The sequence below is a fragment of the Durio zibethinus genome, chromosome 7 (genome assembly GCF_047325235.1).
Source record: "Durio zibethinus cultivar Kanyao isolate XHJ-2024 chromosome 7, ASM4732523v1, whole genome shotgun sequence".
Lineage (NCBI taxonomy): Eukaryota > Viridiplantae > Streptophyta > Magnoliopsida > Malvales > Malvaceae > Durio > Durio zibethinus.
In genome coordinates this window covers 21178300-21185258 of record NC_143168.1, presented here as the reverse complement: position 1 = coordinate 21185258, position 6959 = coordinate 21178300, and the positions used below count along the sequence as shown (strand labels likewise).

General features: G+C 30.0%; 1 pseudogene across 1 annotated transcript; it reads left to right on the top strand.

Annotated features, from left to right (window-relative positions):
- The first annotated feature begins 1480 nt into the window (after positions 1-1480).
- LOC111277772 (UPF0481 protein At3g47200-like) lies at positions 1481-6448 on the top strand (annotated as a pseudogene). Its single transcript, XR_016343601.1, has 3 exons — positions 1481-1567; positions 1697-1786; positions 4862-6448. The product of XR_016343601.1 is annotated as a UPF0481 protein At3g47200-like (transcript).
- Positions 6449-6959: the final 511 nt, after the last annotated feature.

Here is a 6959-nt window from a genome sequence, read left to right as displayed (position 1 = left end):
ATAAAAAATTTTATAAATTTTATCACTTTATTTAAGGAAGTTTTTATATTTTTATTGTATCAAAATATATTTTTAATATTTAATTTGCATCCAAATAAAATTTTAATATAAATCAATTTTTCATTTGAAATAAAATTTTATTTGCGTACAAATAAAAAATAAAAAATTTTTGAATACAAATTATAAGAGTTTACCTAAAAAAAGTAAAATAATTATTTTCTTGTTTTAACATATTCCAAAAATAGTGAAGTTTAAAACTAAAAGTGTTATCGAATTTTATGTAAATTAGGAAAATAGTATTTGAAATTTGATATTTTTATATGATTATTTAGACAATAAATTATATGATGGGAGCTTTTATTCATACCTCAAAAATTATTCTCTACATTCAATTACTCTTTATACTCAAAATTTAAAATTTTTTTTTAACTAATTACACCCCTAACCACATTTTTAATTTTTCCTAAATACCCTTCACACCCTTTTTTTCATTTCGTTTTTCATACTTCGAACCCTAAATCTAAAAATCATCTTAGAAACTTTAATTTAAACTTTAAAATCATAAGTTCTGAGTTAATCAAATCATTAAATTTCAATTTAGAAATGTCATAGTACGACTGTGAAAAATGTGACAGTTGTGTAATCTGTTCTGTTAGAGTAATTGTTATGTCATAGTCGGTAAGAGTACATCACGTGAATCTGACGTGAATCTGAGCAACACGGTAATCACGAAATGCGAATATGTGTAATTATTATGTATACATAGCTTGGGTATGGGTCGCCCAGTCCAATATTGAACATCAATCAACACCAAATTTCACAACTGCACGGGCACCATTCTGCTTTTCACTTATCTTAAAAGAAATTATCATTCATGTTTTTCTGAGTAGAATAACAATTCATTCTTCAAGAAGTATTATTATCTTTCTCTTCAATTAATTCATAATAATGTAGTGTATATCTCATGTTTTTGTGCAGGTAATGGCTAGAGATGATGACATCAGCATTACGATAAAGAACATGCACGACGTTAGGACAATTGATACTATTTGTTGATTTGTTGATGAGCAGTTGTTAGAACAATTGATTGTTTTTGCTTAACAACTGATGGAGCAATCGGTTGGTCTTATTTATTTTATTTTAAAATTAAACATGATTATGTTTAAAATTATCAAAAATTGTTTGAAACAAAAAATTTTATAACCTTTTCTTTAAAGGTGGTTGTTGTGTCATTACTGACAACAGTACATCACGTGATTCCGAGCATTACGGTAGTCATGAAATGTGAAGATGTGAAGATGTGTGATTATCATTTAGACATACGACTGTAGAAAATGTGACAGTTGTGTTATCTGTTCTGTAAGGGTGGTTATTATGTCATAATCGATAATAGTACATCACGTGAATCCGAGCAACAGGTAATCACGAAATGCGAAGACGTGTAATTATTATATATACGTAGCTTGGGTATTGGTCGCCCAGTCCAATATCTATAGGGGATCAGTTACATCAATCAACACCAATTTTCACAGCTGCTCAGGCACGATTCTGCTTTCCACTTTGACTGGTAAATCTTAAACAAATTATCATTGATTCTTTTCTCAGTAAAATAACAATTCATTCTTCAAGAGGTGGTATTATATTTCTTTTCAATTAATTCATAATAATGTAGTGTATATCCCGTGAATTTGTGCAGGTAATGGCTACAGATGGTGACGTCAGCATTCCAGTAAAGAAGATGCAACACGAGCCTTATTCGGCAAAGGAAGAGATATTTTTTCCAGAGGTAATTGAAAAGCGTTGCCGTACATATATGAATTTCGTGGTTAGCTTTGCCTTTTTCAATTTAATATATGCCTTTTTTTTCCTTTTCTTTTTTTACGTAACGTAGGAGATCAAGATCTAATTGTGATTTGTTTTTTTTTTTTTTTTTCCGATTGTGTGTTTCTATGTTTCTTGTTTCCTGTTTCCGATAAGTTATTGTTGATTTCCTGTTTGGTATTGTGTCCGTGTTGCTTAATTGTGGTTTCTTGTATTCTTTCTTGCCTATTGGTCATTTCGACCATGTCTACTGGGTCTATTGTCTCTGGGTTGTTATAAGAGATTGTGGCTGATGCTGGGTTCTTATTGGCTTTGTACGGTATATAACTATACTAGCTTTTTTAACCCACGACACACAAGATTTTTTATTATATTTTTTGTAATTTATAATTTATATTTTTTTATAAATTTAAAAGAGTGAGTTTTGAGATAAATTTTATTTTATTTAAATCGATAAATATATTTCAATTTTAAAAGCATAGTATGTGATATTATGATTTTAAATTTTAAAGAAGTTTAAAAAATAAAAAAAATTATGAGGAAATTTATTAAGAAAAAAGAATCTTTTTGATATTTTAAAGTTTTAAAATTTTATTTCGTGTTTTAATTTTGAATTTGATTCTTCATTTTTATCAAATTTAATATATTTATTTTTCAGATTCTTTAATTTGTAAATTATAAAATTAAATCAATACTTGATTTAAAATATAATAAAGATTTTGATAACTAATAATTATTTTAAATGAATTTATTCAATTGATAAATAGCATAAAATAAGAATTGTTTTACATTCAAATAAATAGATTATCCCCCTAAATGTTTATGTAACCATGTATTTTATAATATAATATTATTTATAATTACCTTTTGTTTTGTGTTTATTTTTTTCTTTTTCTTTTTTTGCTTTTTAACAGTTAAAATAACAAAAAAAATTTATGAATTTTATCACTTTATTTAAGGAAGTTTCTATATCTTCGATCTTTATTTTATCAAAATACATTTTTTAAGTCCTCCAACTCTTAATTTAGTGGCTAAAAAAATTTTATAAAGATGTAAAAGACCTAGTTTCAAGTTAAGATCTTCTCTTCTTTCCTCCTTGTAAGGGATATTTTTTCCCCCAAAACAATAAAAATATACTTTTTAATATTTAATTCGCATCAAATAAAATTTTAGTTTAAATCAATATTTTATTTGAATTAAAAGTTTATTTGAATACAAATTACAAGCGCTTAATTAAAAAAAGTAAAATAATTATATTATCTTCCTTACACAAATTTTAACATATTCCTTAAATTTTGATATTCTTATATGATTATTTAGACAATAAATTATATGATGGGAGCTTTTATTCATATCTCATAAGTATTCTGTAAATTCAATTACTTTTTACTTTTCAAATTTAAATTTTTTTGTTTAATTACACAACTAACCATATTTTTTATTTTCCCTTAATACCCCTAACAGCCATTTTTATATTTCCTTTTCTATTTTTATTCAACCTAAACCTTCAAACCTTAACCTTAAAAGTCATCCTAAAAACATTAATCTTAACTCTAAAATCATAAGTGTTGAAGGTAATCAAGCCACTAAACTTCAATTTAGAGATAAATGACATGTAATTTTGTTTGACTTTGAGAAAATGTTGATTAAATTGAAATCTAATATTGAATTACTTTTGGGTGAAATCGTTAATTTTGGATTTACATTTCAATAAGCAAAAGCTTTTATAAGTTTTAAAAATGCAAATTTAAAAGTTTTTACAAGTTTTAGAAATGTAAATTCGAAGACTTGTAAACCCTAAACTTTAAATCTCAATCTTTTAATCTCTTTTTTTTTTTCGGTGTTGTTATACATTTCTTAAATATTCTAGATAATAATTGCTGGAGCTGTTTGTTGTTGCTGAAATTTTTTTATCTTTGAGGTTGTTTGTATTGACTCTGTTTCGGTGCCGACTCTATTTCTGCTTGTTGATGATTTGCTGCTCGGTTTGTGGATGGGTTCGGTTCACGGTCGACTTGATTCAATTCTTTGCTTCTGGGTAGAGGCTCTCCGTAGAATTGCTTGTTGACTCTATGTTGCCTTTGTTAAATTGCTGTTGACTAGAAAATCAAACTTAAATGCCAAATTTCTCTTTGCGTGGAATTGCTCTTGATTATTGCTTCTTGCTTGTTGCTTGATGCCTGATTTGCAGACTTGGTTTTGCTTGTCTTGGTCTGCTTCTGTTGGCTATATTGCCTGAATGTGCTTGTCTGCTTCTTTTGAATTGCTGGTTGGTTTGAATGCTTATTTTTTGTTGATTCTTGCTTCTGGCTTGAATTGCTTCTTCGATTGATTTCTATCCCTGGCCTTTGCTCGTGACTCTCTGTTTTGCTTGATTTTCTGCCGATTGTTTGCTTTTGACAGATTCGATCTTGGTTTAACTCCAGATTTCTTCCCGAGGATGTCTCAGTCATTAATTCAAAATCTTAAGAAAAATCAAGGCCTTCACAAAGAATCCCACTTTTTCTGTTTTGGCTTTTCTAACCTTTTTTTTTTCATGACCAAATTAAAACTAAAAATAAAATTAAAGTCGAAATCTAAAACAAAAATCAAAATTAAAATTTGGCTTCTATCTCTTGTATATCCAAAATTCATCCTTTGTATTAAAGCTCAATTATATAATCAAATTAAAATTTGAAATATAACTAATTTTGAAAAAATCTTTAGTTGAAATGGATGTTTAAATATGAATAAAAAGAAAAACGAAAAGAAAAAAGTGTAGGAAATAAGATGAGGAATAAAAATGAGTAGAAATGGGTGTGAGATCGAAAAGTACTTGGTCAGACGTTAAGTAATTATATATAAGAATACTTTTGTAATAAAAAAATTAGGGTATAAATAATAATAAAGAATAGAAGCTTCCATACATAATTTATTTTCGAGAAAAAAAGTGTTGTTTACTTAAATTTCAATGCAATTATTTTAACAATTTCAAATCGTGAAAAATGCATTTTATAAAATGATTGCTGATTAAAAATCACATGTGCCACCTTTTTAACAGAAGGTAGACCCAAATAGTTGGATTATTAGTAGAGTGCCTCCTCGACTACGTGAAGTAAATGCAGAAGCCTATGAACCAAATGTGGTTTCAATCGGTCCCTATGGAGATGATCGTTATGCGGAACGCACACAGGCAATGGAAGTTGTCAAAGAGAATTGCTTCAGTAGGTTCATTGAGAAAACCAAGCGTGATCGCAGCGAATTTGAAGAGGCCATGGGATCAATAGCAGAACGAGTTAACAAATGCTACCAAGATGTCGGTTGTACTGGTGTTACAGTAGACGAGCTGGTCCGTGATGGATTTTTTATTGTTTGGCTAATACTGGGAAAGTACCCAGAAGAAAATTTTTGCCAACTTGGACGGATTCAAACTGACATTCGGTATGATTTGTTACTGTTCGAAAATCAGCTTCCTTTCTTTGTGCTTTTCGATCTATATCGCATAATAACGTCAGAGGGTGAAGATGGTGAAGATGATCTTGATAAGTTCGCTCGTTTAGCTCTTTCTCTTTTCCGAAAAGGGGCGCAACGACCAGCGATGTGGTCTGAAAAGTACTATCCCACAGACAGAAACAAGAATGATATCAAGCATCTTCTGGGCTTGGTACATGCTACTTGCCTTCCTTCAGAGCAAGGAAGAGATCGCCACTCTGCTTTTAAAGGAAAAGCAGAAGTAAAAGCAAAAGAACCAAAATACCAACGCTCATGGAAATTCATACGCAGTGCAACAGAGCTGCAAGAGGCAGGAATCAAGTTCTTTGGTGAGAAGGTGCAAGATAAGAAGAATAAATCAGGGGTAGAGAGCTTGTTCGATATAGAATTTACAGATGATACAAAAGTACTGAAGATTCCCACCTTCCACGTTGACGATAATACGGCGTATCTTGCGAAATTTAATGGCCTACGAACAATCCATCCCAAGTTCGGAACCAACTTACGTTTGTGATTATGTGACGTTCATGGATAACCTCATCAACACAGGCAAGGATGTGCAATTACTCTGTAACTGTGGAGTGATTGATAATTGGTTAGGGGATGATGAAGCAGTTGCCCAAATGTTTAACAAACTTCGCAACAACATTTACTCTTCCGATGACTTCTACTATGCGGAGATATTTGGTAAGGTGAACGAGCATTGCCAGAGAAAATGGAACAATTGGAAGGCAACATTGAAGAGAGATTATTTTAACTCGCCCTGGTCGCTCATTTCCTTTCTTGCTGCGGTTGTCCTGGTCCTACTTGCCATCATGCAAACTTTATTTTCGGTTCTTTCTTATGATCAGTAATTCTAAGTTTTCTTCAGTTTCCATGGTTGGTCGCAGGCAGGGGAAGTACTAAACGCTCATGTTATTGAGCTATTACGTATAATAAAATAAATACTTGACTGCTGCCAACAGCCATGTGCGTGTATTAATTAGATAGCTGTTTGTAAGTGTATTAAGTAATTGTGTAATTGCTTCGTTGGATTAATGCTTATTCTCTGGGTTTCCTAGCAATAGAATTTGTTTAGCTTGCGTTGCCAAAAATCATATGTTTTAATTACAGCGCTTTCTGTTGCCATGATCACTCTGATATTTTCTCAAGGGATTGATGAATATACAACTCCCTTTTATCTTTCAACCCAAATCTTATTGCCATGAATCGTTTTCATAGGTTTTTCCCTTGAAATTGTGAGCATTGACTTTAACCAAATTTTATGTTTTTGGATAACTCAAGTTATATTGGCGAATTTTCTTCCAATTGTACACATCTCTCAATGTTGAAGGATTCTTATTAAGTGGCAAAAGATATTTGGGTGTTATCAAATAATTTTGGACTAAGCACATTTGAAAGTTGTTGAAGACTTGGTCACCATATTATTTTAGTATTAATTTCATAGACTAATTATAATTATAACTTTTTTTTACTTACAATTTCATTAAAAAAAAAAACTTAGGAAAGTTTGAACAATTTTTTCCTATGTGCAGGTGCTCTTTAATCTTATTTCCAAAACTAGAGTAATTTTAAACTTAATTCTCAAAATAAATTACTTTGTACACATGTAATCTTACATCATCATAAGTAAATGACAAGTCATACCAACAAAATAAAAAAAAATC